The sequence below is a fragment of the Triturus cristatus genome, chromosome 3_1 (genome assembly GCF_964204655.1).
Source record: "Triturus cristatus chromosome 3_1, aTriCri1.1, whole genome shotgun sequence".
In the NCBI taxonomy this organism is placed as follows: Eukaryota; Metazoa; Chordata; class Amphibia; order Caudata; family Salamandridae; genus Triturus; species Triturus cristatus.
In genome coordinates, this window is record NC_140583.1 from 708,256,892 (window position 1) to 708,272,753 (window position 15,862).

Genomic DNA, 15,862 nt, shown 5'->3' on the forward strand with positions numbered 1-15,862 from the left:
AGAAGCTTGCCCTGAGGAATAGGGGTACATGATAAACTCCGCTCCGCTGGCGGAGTTCGTGGAGTTTTGCGACTCCGACCTCTGCTTGGAATTGCGAGTTCGGCAAAAACTCTGCCTACCGCCGGCAGAGCAGAGTTTTCTCAGTGAAATTTGCACCGTGCAGCACGATGCAAGTTTTGTTTTAGTATGTTTATGTACATACTTGTGAAAAAGAAATCATAGCACAGGAGGAACAAACCCATCTGCTTTACCGTTTGTGGCAGCCTAGAGGTTAACATAGCAGGTGACATTTTCTGCTCAGAGGATCTCTGCATCGGTAGCATCAACAATACTTTCTTTGGTGATTTGACTAGAGTCGGCTGACATCATCAAGACAGGACAGAATTCATTTTGTCTGTGTCCTCTGGATCATGCCTCTTCCATTCTGTATGTTGGTTAGTGCAGACATTGAAGGTACCCTCACGGCTGGGGCATGCGTGTGAATCGATCCTGGAGGAGCATGTGAGCTGTGCGCAGAGGAGAAGGAGTACGGCTGCATTCTTTCGCAGGCTTTAACCTCCACCTGGGTGCAAAGACCAGCATGCTCCGTATCCAGCATGAGCTCGTGCCGAAGAGGGGCTCTCCCGACTCTTGGCCCCGGAGCAGGAATGTGGAAGAGAGCCGAGAAGAGGGGTGGCAGAGGTAAGCCAGGCGTGCATGCCTCTCTGGGTGGTTGGGCAAGGTACCTTGTGCTTTGGGATAGTATTCTACGGTGAGTGAGGTGGAAGATGTGCAGCAGTGCGGGCTGGGACCGAATGTGGTTGCACCTTTCAGAATAATCACTTCACAGGTTATGCAACTAATTTGCATACAATGGCTCTAATGTATGGCTTTGAAACCCTCATAATTGGCTGCAAGTTTAAGTCGGGCCCTTCTGACTGAAGTTTGTTATCACTTAGAACAATATTTGGACTTAGAAGTTTGATTATGAGGCCTGTCTGGTCACCCGCTCCCGTCACCCAGTGAACAGAGTATCACTGACACGGTTTAAATTCCAGTTCTCCAGTCTTAAAACGAGTTGCGGAACCCAGCTAGGTTAAAGCAGTAGGAATTAACAATGTCTGGGGTTGGTACGGTGGTGAGGGAAGTTATGCCTGAACTCTAGGAGCTGGCAGGCAGTATATACATGATGCGTTCTCTCTCCCTCCTCTTTCTCTCCCTCCCTCGCTCTCTCTCGCTTATCCTGATCCCTTTACTTGGTGTGTTTGTCTTCTAGGAGTCTGGGGTGTTCTTTAATTAACCCAATCTCTCTCTGACACTTGAGTTTTCATTGGTAGATGAACTTAGGGCAAACATAATTAATTAAGTAGATGTCTGCCTTGGAAGTTTTCAGCTCTCTTTTGCTGCCCCTTTGGCTCCCACATTGGAACGCTTACCCAGCGCTCACCCATTGAAGTGGCTGTGAGTTAGAGCGAGTCTAGCTGAAGGTGCAGTTCATAGCAACAAAGCCTGTTTCACTGGCTCTTGGGACCTGTTACATTTGGATTATGTGTCACAGGGGTCTCGTTATCTTTTTGCTTCTGTTCTTCAGCTCTGCCACTACTAGTAAGTGCCAGTAGGCTGCTTCACGGTCTTCTGGAACTGTGTGGCTGCGCTCAAGGGTGGCAGTGCCCTAGAAGCTGACATGACAGTATTCAAAGCTGATTGCAAGGAGTGCTTTGACTTAAACATGTTTTTGCAGCTCACCACACAAGTCCTTTTTTATGGTACCTTTTGTTTTATTGCCAAGAAGTAATTGTCACTTTGTTAGTCCAACTTAAATAAGCACCATTCTGTTGGTCTTGACCCCTTTACCCCTTTACCCCTTTAATTAGACTGTCTGCAAGTGTATAGGTCAATGTAGCATAACAGATGGATTTTCGGACACCAGACTTCCTTTTAGGGGTGGCCGAGCGAACTCCGCCTGTGCAACTCTGCTGAATATGACGAAGTTTTTAAGTAACTCTGCAGGAACTCTGCGAGTTCTGCCCAGGCCTACTGAAGACTTAGGGGCTGCAGGACTGACCAGGGAAAGCTGTTTTCCGAACGTTTAAAGAATTTGGGACATAGGACCAGGACAAGGTGCTGAGGCCTGCCCAGAAAGTAGCACCCAAGGTGGGCAAGAAAACTCTGTTTGTCCTATTCTGAGCTTTCAACCAACCTGAAAACTGGTTAACAGGGACCTCACAGTGAAGGTGTTTTGCCCCGTGGAGCCCTACTCGATAACAGTTTACAGCACTGCCCCACTGAAGCGTTTTGACTTTCAAAAACGTAACTAAGTCCAAAGGTAAAACTTTGGACATGGAGGAGGTGTCAAATCTATCCATCCCATGATGCGACCTCAGAGCCAATGAAATAAAGGTGTGCCAGCTTGGAGATTTTAGCTCCAAAACCAACGGCTTTAGCAGGAGCTCAATGATGACTTATCGGACTTCAATACACCCTCACCAGCCATATCCTTGGACCTTGCCCCTTCAGAGGAAATTGACATCCATTTGAGAGACTAAGGGGGTCATTATGATGGTGGAAGGACTGCCACCGCCGGGCCGGCGGTGGCAATCCTTCCGCCATCACCAAGCCTATTACCCACCGCCAAATTAGGATGGCGGTGGGTACCGCGGCGGACACAAAGTCCATCAACCGCTTCACCGCCACAGGCAATCGCACTGATTCCCTGGCGGATGTTTCAGGGTCCCTGAAATGATGGCAGTAGCTAGCAGGCACCGTCCACCAAATCAGGATGTGGGTTTCTGAAAGGCCTTTCCATGGTGGCGGCGCCGCCATGGAAAGGCTTGCGGGAATTGGGTTTGGGGGCCCGTTGTGGGCCCCCTTGTTTGGGGGGGTGTCGCTACACTGGGGGGTACCCATGGTACCCCCCTGCATTTCCATGCACCAAGTGGCAGGCACCGCGTGGTGCCTGCCACATGGTGCAGGGAAATGCAGTGCATGCTCTTTTAACACTGCGTACAGTGCTGCAGCCAACAGCACCGTCCGCAATGTTAAAAACCCAGGATGCGCCCACCATACTGGTGGGCGCATCCCAATATGTGTGGTGAGACCGCTGCACGTCTGGAGGGCAGTCCCAGCACCACAACGATGGCCGGCGGCCTGATGTCCGCCCGCCATCGTAATGAGCCCCTAAATTCCAAGATAAATACTTTGACTGGTATGACCAGCTTGGTGTATCCAACCTTTACTCCATCGCAGTCAGACTCAGACCATGTCTAGGCCCCAGTCAACAATGCATTGATTGGTGCTTTATTTTTTCTTGGCTTTTTTGTTTTTCCATCAATCTTTACAAATTCATATCTTCATTTCACCTTAACCTATTTTAATGATTATTATATTGGGTCTTCACTTTAAATCTGTTCGTGCTCCTTGAACTTAACAATCACTTGTCCGGGGATTGTATGCTGCTTCTGGTATAGTTACCAGAGTTTAAGCACCGTTTTTCTGAGAACTGTGTTTTGACCGAAACAGAGTGGGTTAAGTCAGTTGATAGGGGTAAACTGCTCCCAAACTAATTACGCTATTCCTGATATGGGAAGCAAATATGTTTAGGTGCATGACAGCGTAATGTGGAGCGAGGAGATGCCTGCTGTACCAGCATGGGAAGACAGAAGAAATCATGATCTGAGAAGTCATGTGCTAAGGACATTAGACTGTTTTGTTCAGAAAATGACTTCAAAACTGCTGTTGAAGCCCTCACACTCTTGCATCTGGATGATAGTAATGCCTTACACCCTGTCCTCCCAGACTCCACGTAACGAAACTTGAGGGGCCCCCCTGCAAAGCACATGGAGGGAGCCCCCGCCCCCCCCGGCGGCCAAGCCCACCACCTACCACTTTGCCCCACCACCCAGAAATCTAGCGTATTTTGATTTGAAACCTCCAACATTTAAATGAAATGTCTCTATATTGTCTTTCTCTAAGTTCCAATGAGAAAGTGGGAAACACTCTTAACATACAAGCTATGCCATTTGTAACAATAATGTCAAAAGCAGATTATTTAACTGAGGCAGCATTCAGAACAATGCCAAGGAGTGATCCTATTGTCTCATGAACTGCCTATGGCTGAAGAACAAAGAACAACTATGAAGGGTCTGAAATAGAATTGACAATACCTTGAAACTTTGAAAGACAAACCTAAACCTGCAATTCCATAAAAACTCAACTGACAATATACATGAGACGTACACAAGCTATAACTCAGTATCCTGCGAAAGTCAAGAGAAATAGACTGGTGAATTATCTGCATGCCACACACTAGCGACTGTTAAGGGTTGTGCATGATAATAACATGAACTGAGGAAGCAATTTCAATCATAATGTCTTTATTAGTAAGCACTGCATAACAGGCAGGCAAACAAGGCTGAGGAAGAAAACTGTTTGGATGCTTCAGAACATTGATGCAGATGTTTGTCTGTTTTAATTTATCATTTCTGTAGTGAAATCAATGCTAAATGCAAGATTTAAAGTACATGTATTACAAACAAGAGAAAGCAACACTATAAATAACACTGCATGTAGAATGAAAACAAACCATATCAGCAAGTACCTAATGACAATCTATTCAAACTGTAGTTGGTAAAGCAAAAGAAAAAGTGCAAATACTTTCAAAGTGCTAAATAAAGCAATCACCAGTCCAGCAATATACAAAAATCAAGCATGTTTTGTAAAACAATCCAAGTTTCTTCTTGTATCAAGGTGAAAATACTTTCAAAGTGCATGGTAAAAACAAGTCCAGCAGCTTCCCTCACAAGGACTGACCTGAACCACCAGACTGGGCCTTACTTCATAACAAACAGAGGCCTCAGACCTCAGTGTGTCAACACTGGCAGTATTTACAATTTACTAAGAGTATAGACACGCCTGCTAAATTACAGATTCACCATTGCCTCCAAATGGCTCTATCGTTACGTGTGACACCGCCAGCCAGGCATGGATTTTAAGTCAACAGCGCCTTGCATTCTGGAAGTTGTGCTGTGACCATCTAAGTAAGGGGTTAAACATTCCAGCATGCAAAGTGTTGTTGGATAAAAGCTACGAATGGACACAACATGGTGCCAATGCCACTTGGCAGCTATGTTTTATACAAGCACAAGGGGATGTTTAATTTCCTCAACACAAGCTGCAGAAGTCTGGTGTCAAATAGCAAACACGTTGTGCGGAGAATCCCGAAACGTGCTGTGTGTAGCCCCCGTGTATGGACCTGAGGTGTCATTCTCTAAGAGACCCAGTGGTAAAAGCCCACAGTTGTCTCTAATTCATGTTAGTGCCAGGCAGTGGTCGAAGTGAAGGAAAAAAATTAGGGAAACTGTGGGAGGAGAATCAGAGGGCGGGAATAACCAATTGATTGGGTCAGTGGGCAGAGTGAGAGGTGTGGCAGAAAGAGCAAAATATACCAATTTTTAGTATTCGTTTCCCATTTCACTAACCGGTTACAGCTTATTACATTATTTAATTTAACCAATAGATACACATGTTTATTTAAGGTTAAATATGTCTTATTGACATTCAAATACATTCACAAAGTGGGATACGTTTCCAATCACAGAATGTCCCAAATATCCTTAAAAGTCGAATCGCAAGCCATTTGTCTCCCAGCCATGGAGTTTCTGTCATCAGCACTTCTCCTCCCTCTTTCCACAAGAGCAGTTCAAACATGAATGGCAAAATATCCTAGTTTGCAAATGTTTTCCACATAACTATGGCTTTGCCATATTTGCCACATAATACATAATCTGCTGCATAATCTGACGATTTTAACTAATAAATTGTTTATAGCTCAAACACAACAAAAGTTAATAAAAAATGTTCCTTTTTGCTGCTGTGAAGTGGAGGGCCCTTTGCAAAGGTTGACTGGTCACCTTTCTCATTGCTGCAGTTGTATGTTCCACTAGTACTAATAAGGAAAAATCTTTGCAGAGACTGTTAGCATGTGTAAAAATTTCAAAATAATAAAGTATCAGAAAATGTATAGCAACATTAATACCAGTGTAGGGTGTCAGATCACTTTACATCACACATATTACACAGAGACAATCATTCATATGTGTGTAAATCACTGTGTAGGAAATGTTACATAAGACAAAGGACTACAAGGTGTAGGAGTCACATGACAACCATACTAGTAGGCAGCATAGTTTAATAGTGATTGGTCTGCAGAAACACAAACTCAGAATCAACAAAATAATACCATGGTTGGGGGTTCTCTTTAATAATCAGAATTGATTTCTACCCAAATGAACCCTTTTTTGCAACATTAGGATAATCGAAGACTGGGGGAAAAAACGTAATGCTCTAATTTATACCTTGGAGGTTGCATGCAGCTCTTACATGACAGTTAAGAGCTCACTGTTCTATGTTAGGATTTTAACTTATTAACTGCAAGTAACAATAGGGTCTCTCTGACAAAAGCAGTGACCCACTGACCTATTTACATTATGTGCACTTTGTGATCTGCATGGCTCATGTTCTTAGCATGCACATTGCACCTCTGCCATTCCTTTTCATGAGCCAAACCTTCCACTAGACAAAACACCATCTCTCTCTACTAAGAACATTAATCACTGGAATTATCAAGACATTTTTATTGTTGCACAAAAATGTTGGAGGCTAGGAAGGAGGCAGCAAGTGCTTTTAAAACCATATTATACTTACAAACACGACGCCCCCACCTGAAGTTAGAGCGCCCGGTGCGGTCGCACTGCCCTGGAGCCACCCTGCTCAAGGGTCCTGTGACCTCATTGACAGTCACTGCCACTCTATGTTGTGCTGCTCCATATGTCTGTCCCCAAGACTGGAGGTGAACTTCATGGATAGTGGTGGACATGCCTTCAAGGTTAATCCACACTTGGCACCGCTAGGGTCCACCTGCTGGTGCTAAGACACCATCTTGCGGCGCCTTCTAAGGTGTAGCACAGGAATGTGCTCCCTCAGGAGAGTGGTCTGGGAGCCTGGTCATTAAGGCTGAACCTGGTTCATCAGTTCCACTTCAGCAGCTCTGACCATAGTGCCACATCCTCTCCCCCACTGAACACTATACTGCCCCACTTAGAGAAACTTGCACTGCACTGACCCGCTATAAACACCTGGATGTGACTCAATTCTAATTACGCACTAGACAAGAGCAATATGCTGCCTACAAAAAATTAACAACATCCTAGAAAAAGCAAACACTCATAGGGAATGCAGGATTAAGTAAAGCATGTGAAATGTAAGCAGGAACAACATGTTACCTTTTTCCTTTTACACTCATTATTCTGAAATTAGTGGGTGCTTTTGCATGAAAAGGTAAGGCCATGACTACAGGGCCCGGAAGGGACCTGTTTCAGTACACATTGCTTATATCCTTTCAATACATAGGCAGTATGGTTTAAAAAGACCACATTCGTAAACACACAGTCGCTGTACACATTGTGGGGCATATTATCAAGGGCAATATCGCCGCTTTAGCGGCACTTTTTGCTGCTAAAGCGGCAATATTTTTATCGCCCTATTAGCAAGCTGTCGCTAAGTTTACTGGCAATAGCGTCCGTTTTTTTTGCCGCTTTGCATGTCAGTGATATTTATCGCTAATGACATGCAAAGTAGGCCTTCCTCACTAAAACTAAATGGAATCGGTCGTAAACACAACTTCCCCCTATTATCAATGCCCGCGTTGCCATAAAAAAATTCGGGCTAACCGCGATTATCGCTGGTTCCTAATGCCTGATTGAAACCTGACTTAGACATCTTTTCAATGGGAGGTGGATTGTCAGGCTGAGATCACCTCAGCTTATTACCAAGGATTTCACAATCGCAGGAATTTCATCACTGGATTTCCAGCGATGATCAGTCATTTCGCCGCTATTGCTGTTTTTTTTATCACCTTGGAAGTACACGTTGCTAATAACGTGCTATATCCGCGATACAAACCAGCGATAACCAGCAGTAAACAAATTGACGTCAAGCACACTTTGCGATTGCTAATATGCCCCTTTGTTTTCCAATTCACCCATCAAGCAGGTATTTCAGTACCTCCAGGCAAGGTGCACTTTCCCACACAGGGAAAACAATGTTGTTCAAAGAGAGAGGAGAAAACAAAAGTATCACTTCACTGGCAAACACTGTAAAGTGGCGCTAATGTGTTTAGGTCCCTCGACCTAAAAACAAGGCAGCAGGCATTTTCCATCTCTGTACACAGATTCTGGCATAACGTTCTTGTATCCATCAGGACCGACCCAATGCTGCTCCAATTTAGGAAAGAGTTGAAACTCACCTCTTTAAAGAACACAACATCAAAATGCATGTACCACCCGCAACTCAGCTTCTTCTCCTATTTATAATTGACTTTATGCTTGTCTTTGACCTAGGACAGTGCCCCGCTGCCTTTGTCTAGGTTTGCCCTATAGAAATTCCATATACATACATAATGATCTATAGCAAAATAATGACAGTACTGATGACCCACAACATAAGACAGATATGGGAACTGGTGAATATGACCACTGAGATACAACACCCAACTTTAGATGCAATACTGGAGTTTCGTCATCCATTTCTGAGAATGTGAGAGGCGCCACTGCTATGACAGCAGTACACTAGTCATTGAGCATTGTGTGTGATGGAGTTCCAATTGTTGGTTGAGGATAATTGTTGTAAATAATGCATGGTTATCATGCTGTTGTAAGCCAATACATCATTTTTAAAAGACTGAAACTTTTCAGAAATATATTTGACCTTCAGCTCATTCTGCTGTGCAATTGGCATTACTTAATAGAGTTGTGCCTTCATCTTGGAGCATGGAAAACTGTAGTAGTTCCTCTTTCAAAGAAACCTAATATGGACACGTTTACCATGGCTATCTTCTGTTCAATGTCCATATTGCTCTTTCCTGTCCAAATGCACCCAGACCATTACTATTAAATGGTGGCCTCTTAATCCTCCACAGGCAGATTTCTGCCCCTTCTATGACACTGATGTTGCCTTGGTAGTGGTTGTTGATGACTTCAGACTTATTCTGGATGGTGAAGGTTCAGCCTTTCCTTTGAGATCTGTTAGCTTTCGTTATGGTCTCATAATTGGTTCTTCTACAACAGCTTACAGAGGCAGAAGTGCGTGAGACTGTGGTCTGGGCTGAATCAGATCTTCCCTCTCTGAGTGCTCACGTCATCTCACGTCATTCATTTTGTTCTGATAGAAGATCTCTTACACGAACGATACTTTCAGGTTCACCACTCCTCTACACTCTCTTTAAGATCTATGCTACTCTTCATGGAGGCCCAATTAGGCCCTACAGCCTCACTTTCTTTGCATATGCTAATGATGCCCAGATCATCGTTAGACTGTCAACAAACTTACTACCACCTGTTTTCTGAAGCTTGTGGCGTTCAGGAAGATTCTACTCCTTCCTCCATCCTCTTTCAGGAAGTTGGAAGTCCAGTCGTGTGGGGAATATGGAAATGCCCTGTTTGTTCTCCTTTCTCATCTAGTGACTTCAAATTATCCAACATTTTGGAGCTGGACTTAACCTGGGGCTGAGTTGAAGATCTTGTATCTCGTTCCACTTACTACCCTCACTGACTCCCTGTTTGGTAGCTTATATTGTTCATGCCTTTCAATGCCCCACCGTGCTTTCCATAACAAAGGTCCTTGGTTCATTTGTGCACTCTTTTAGTGTCATTCTTTTCTTGGTAATTTAAGATCTTCCAATGATCTGCTCTCTTTTATCCAGTGCTTAATTTGTGCCGGTGCTTTCCGGTGCTTAGCACCGGCACCTTTTTATCAGGGCCGGGTCTACAACTGCACGACTATCTATACGTCATTTGTCAAAGAATAAATTAAATATATTTGCCTTCCTGCAGTGGTCACTTCACACTCTGACAGTCAATCTCCGGAGTGAGTCCATCGGTTTTGTGCAGTGTTGAGAGAGAGAGCCCGTCAGCCGGATAATAAATCAATCTCAATGATGAGATTGTGAGTCAGTTTGCCCGCAGACTCGCAGTGTTGCTGGTGGGCGGGCCGAAGATTGGGCCGTAATTGGTTCTACTATGGAGGGTGGGGGGCTGCGGAAACGTGCCGTGCGTAACCTTTTTTTATTCCAGGGGCGGTGGACCACACCCGTCCTCAGCACACACAGCACGGCAGCACCAGTTAGCATGCGTGACGCAGCAGTAGGCCTCTTATTAAGGCAGTCCTGCAGTGCCACCACGCAGTGAGTAACAAAAGAAAATGCTGCTTTTACTGGCGCGTGTTGACGGTCACCAGAACTCAGTCGGGGCCTCAGAGCAATGATCCGAGGTTGCCGGAAGGTCATAGCCTTGCCCTGCTTTTTCTTAATTTATTTTAACCCCTGTCTGTGAGCATGGCATGACATCGGAAGGAGTGGGGAGAACAGAGTGACAAGCAAGGGCGCTGGCAGGGAGAGGACGCTAGCAGGCCAGTGGGCAGTACTCAGAGGGAGCAGGGGCTGCCGTGCAGGGAGGAGCCCTGAAGTCAGGCTGCGTGACAAAGGAGCTCCATGCGGAAAGAAGGGGGCTCGTGGAGATGGTGGGAGGGACTGGTTAAGAGAACGGGAAACAGGGGTGTGGGCAGTTCCGAGGTAAAGCCCGGGAAGACAATGGTTGATATTTGGAAATGCTAACAGTTAAGAAGGGGCCCTAGCAATGGGGAATGCAGGCGGAAATGAATGTCTGGCACTGCACTGGTAGTAGAGGGCTGAAGGGCAGTGGGCAGTACTGGTAAAGAGAAAGGGAAACAGACGTTGGCACTCCCGAGAGAAAGGGCTGCAATGCACTGGGTGGTACTGGCGCTAGATTACAGGGGCTTGGGTGTAGTGGGGAATAAATGCAGACACGAGGACTGCCTGCCAGCCAGTGAAGGGCAAGGGCAGCAGGGTAGTTTAAAATACTGGTGGCAGATCGAGGGGGTGGCAAGGTGAGTGAGGTGCGAGCATTTTCTGCCCCCATGTGGATATAAAGTGGCCAGATGAAGGCACACTGGTCAGTGTATGTGAAATACAGGGGTTTCTGGGAGCGATGCCTTCTCTGTGGACAGCGACGGACTGGTGGTTGCAGAGAACACCTTCTGTTCTGATTAACCACTTTCTGCCCAGCCCTCTGTGCCATATCTCATTCTCAGACTATTTAAGATCAGGTGCCCCCATTCAATTGGCAGTCTGTATGAAAGCCACAGACTGCCCTCTTTTTCATTGGCAGCCCATTGCAATCCTTTCACTGTGCCCCCTTCCATTGGCAGTCTGTGCTAAAACCCCACAGTGCCCCATTTTTTTCAACATTGATCTCTGTGCATTCCGAATACAGAAGCCCCTCTCCTAATGTCTTTACTTATGGAACAGCCAGGCCTGGAAGGAAGTGCTCTTCTCTTGGCAGCAGGGTTCACAGTGGAGAGTTTCATTTGCCAGGTAGCGATGCCCTTCTGCTTTCCTTGCAGTGCACCCTTCGCCCAGTGACACTGACACCTACTGCATAGCTGCCAAGGTTTCAGATTCCTATGAGTGCATTTTCATAATTTCAGTTATTTCAGTGTAATTATGAATGACATTTCAACAACTATGATGAACACTTTCTGGAGAGCAAAATCAAGCAATGAAGATGAGAGAAACACATAAATATCAGACATTGCACCCATTTGTGCATTGAGTTTGTCTGACTCATACGTTTTGAGCTGAATCATCACTGTGAGAAGTTGGCCTGGCATATGCTGGTCACTAGTTATAGTGGCCACCTTGCACCAGTCCAATTCGACTCTTATGGTAGATAGGTTTAAGACAACCTTTTAAAGAAAGCTATCCTAGTGGTAGCTGTGGAGAGCAGCCTTCAGGCTAAGTCTCTGAGGAATGTAAAGCAGCTTGTTTTACCTTATAATCTCTTGAATTACCAAATGAAAAGGACACCACACAGGTATATATATCAAATATATATGTATTTATTTCTAGATACACTCTACTAATCTCTTTATGAGATTAGAACCCAGATACACATTCAAATGTCAACAGTTCTCAATAAATTAAGCACAAATATGGCTGTAGCCCTAGGGGCGTACCAGACTATATACTAAGAAAATGGGTTAACAAACTCGACTTGCAAAATGAAAAGGCCTAGGGCCTTAGGAATCGCTGGGGCTTCACTTCTGCAGTGTTAGCAGGTAAGTAATCAGCCCACGGGAGACGCGTGCAGTGCCTAAACACAGCCGCTGGTTTGCTATTGGTTTCAATGGCGTAAGTCGCGGTTTGTATTTTAAAGTTTTAGGGCACTTCGGCGAAGTCAACAAGCAAGCCACTTACAGAGTAAGTATTTCGAGGGCCAACACACACTTGGGCACCGGAGTGCACAAGTTACCTCACCCAGGGAAGCCGGGTGCATAGGTGTCTTTTGGTGTCGGGTCGAGACGCTGTTTTCAATGGAGATCACTGAAGACTTGCTGCTTGTGACGACTGGAGAGGTGTCCGCTGGAATCCGAAGATGGATTGAAGTTGAAGAGGACCTGAAAATTGAGGGGACAGTGTTCAAAGTCACTTGCCAGTGACCGGTGGCCAGCAGGATGGATGACCACTGATGTCGCGTCATTTCAGGTCATCGATGGTGATTTGTCTCTTCGCTCACGAGGTCCAGGAGGGATCGACGATGACCAGCAGCTGGATTCGGAGTGTCCCACAATGTCTGCAGCTGATGATGGTGTCGACAACTGGATTGGAGCCAACAAGCCTTGGCAACTGCAAGTCTTGTGTGGAATGAAGATTGACAATGATGCAGACCAGCAAAGTTTGATGGACTTACCCAGCAAGGGTAAGTGAGGGCAGGCCCGGAGCAATGAGGAGTGCCCTTGAAGTTGATGAGAAAGTCTTCGGGTGAGTCACTAGACAACAGGCAAGTAACCGCAAAGACGCCTTTGCAGCAAAGGTTCTACAGGAGCCCACGGTCACTCGGGACGGGGTAGGTCGCTGATTTTCAGTACCAGACCTGCTAGGGACTTGGACTATAGATGGTCCAAAGCACAAGTTCGTAGAACGTTGTTTAGGGTTTGCACTCGAAATCAGTGCACGTTTCGCTGGTATTGCTGTTCCTCGTCACTCGTGGGATCCAGATGCCACAGCTTCACTGGGGACTCAAAATGGCCGTCAAGAGGTCAGGAAATCCGCTTCAGGGGACGCAGGGACTTCGGACTCCGGCGGGAGCGGTGAAGTTTGCAACCATTGATCAAAGTTACTGGTGCCTGCCAAGCAGGGCAGTCACTCCTTGACTCCAAGGGAGATTCTTCAGTCTTCCAGAGATAGTGGAACGTCGAAGGGCCAGGATTCTTCTTTGTAGAGCGTCGTCCAGGGTTAATCTGAATTGCATTGGCAATGCTTGGTATCTCATAGTGAAGATAGGGGAGGGACTAGCTCTATGACCACTCCTCTAGGAGGGTCAGGGTAGTGGGTGGTTACACCCCGCCACTCTCCACAGTGCCCCCAGAGATCACCACTTTTGAATTGGCTGTTTACAATGATGTCGAGAACCTAGAACCAACCAACCACTTCAACAACCTGTCGAACGAAGACAGAGAAACCATCCAGGAACTCAAAAACAATCCCTCTATCATAATAAAACCTGCCGACAAGGGAGGAGGCATTGTGCTCTTAGATAAACAGGACTATGACACCGAATGCCACCGACTGCTAAGCGACCAAAGAAACTATAAGAAACTGGAACATGACCCAACCAACTCACTACAAAGCACTATTCAGGCACTAGTGAAGACCGCCCATCAGGCGGAACACATCTCCAAACAAGAAGCAGAGTACCTCTGCCCCCAAAAGATAAAAGTACCATACTTTTACACAGTACCGAAAATACGTAAAGGTATTCTCCCCACCCCCCCGGGCAGACCTATAGTGTCTGGCATCAACTCCCTTCTGGAACCCCTCTCTCGCTATTGCGATTTCTTTCTTAACCCACTGGTCCAGCAAACACCCAGTTACATCAAGGACACCAAACACTTACTACAAGTCATCAACAACACTGAATTCAACCCAGAAACCCAACTCCTGGTGGGCCTGGATATTGAAAGCCTTTACACCAGTATCCCCCAGGACGCCACCATCCAAGTCCTGAGACAGGTACTTATGGAGTCCCCATGGCCGCACCGCACACCCAGAGACTTCATCCTCCAATGTGCCACAATAGCACTAAAGGAAAACTATTTCGAGTATGAGGGAAGCCTGTACCTCCAAACCAACGGAACTTCAATGGGCAGCGTCTTCGCCCCCAGCGTGGCAGGACTCAATGTCCACCTCTTTGAGCAGACCCACATCACCCACAACACCAATCCCTATACCAGGAATATTCTCACATGGCGTAGATATATAGACGACATCCTTATGATCTGGCAGGGATCAGAAATAACTCTACAACTCTTCCTCACTTGGCTCAATGAAAGAGACCCATACCTGAAATTCACAAGCACCTCGAGAGCAAGCCACTTGGCATTCCTTGATCTGAACATATGGGCCAAAGATGGCCAACTGATCACTACCACCTATTACAAGCCTACCTCAAGGAACTCACTCCTCCACTACACAAGTTTCCATCCCCGCCCTTTAAGGGAAAACTTACCATTTGGGCAATTTCTGCGTATACGCAGAAACTGCACTCAAGCAACCGACTACAAAAATCAGTCGGCAGACCTGTCTAAGAAACTGGAGGAACGAGGCTACCCCCGGGCCATCATTAACAAAACCAAGAAAAGAGCCAGGAACCAAAATAGGGAGGCCCTCCTGGAAACTGTACACAAGGACAAGAGTGACCAACCCATCACGTGTGTCACCACATTCAACACAGCCTCCAATGAGGTGGCGAAGCTCATACGCAGAAACTGGAAAATCCTAAACTCTGGACAACGACAATGGGAAACCCCTAGGTTTGCCTACAAAAGGTGCAACAACCTGAAAGACCAACTCGTGAGCACCCGCCCCAGACCCCTGACCAATAGAGAACCCAACACTTTCCTGAATGCGTGGGGCCTGCCTAAAATCTCTGGACATTATCCATGCAATGACTGTAGCGTGTGCCATCTTACCAGCCATACGAAAACATTGATACTAGAATCAGACAAAGTGTGGACTCAACGCAGCCACACAAACTGTAATTCACGTAACGTGATCTACCTACTTACCTGCACCTGCGGCCTCCGATACATCGGTATGACCGCCCGCAAAATAAGAACTAGAGTCACAGAACACAGGAGCACAATCAGGTGCAAGAAGAACATTAGTAAACTGACCAGTCATTTCATCACCCAGGAACACACTCCCAATGACCTGACCTGGACCATCATCGAACAACTACCGGAACTGGCAGTGGATAATGAGAAGAAATTACTCAGAAAGGAACAACGTTGGATATATCGCCTATCCACCCAAACCAATGGCCTCAACGACGCCATACCGTGGAATTCAGTCACACCCTAGACCTACACTAGTCACAATTACCTCGCCTGTGTACAGTGGTCAGTCCCCCGTGCCATAGTCCCTCTGTACATAGACATAGATCATGCTCCCCCTTGTGTGTACCACTAGGCTGCCATAATCATGGGCACATGCTTCAACCCCCCTAATACTGCCATGTCAACTTTAGCGCGCAGCGCCTAGCAGCGCATGCACATTAAGCAGTGATTAACGGGCCGAACCACTCTGGGAGGCGGCGCGTCCCACAGGCATGTTTCCCCAATATTAGCGCATACATAGCCAACGCTGATCCCTTCGCGCCTGCGCAGATTAGACCATGCCACACCCAACACGGGTGTTGCCCCTTTCCCCGTACCAACGGCGGCATATTTTAGTTGCTACATGTACCTTAAT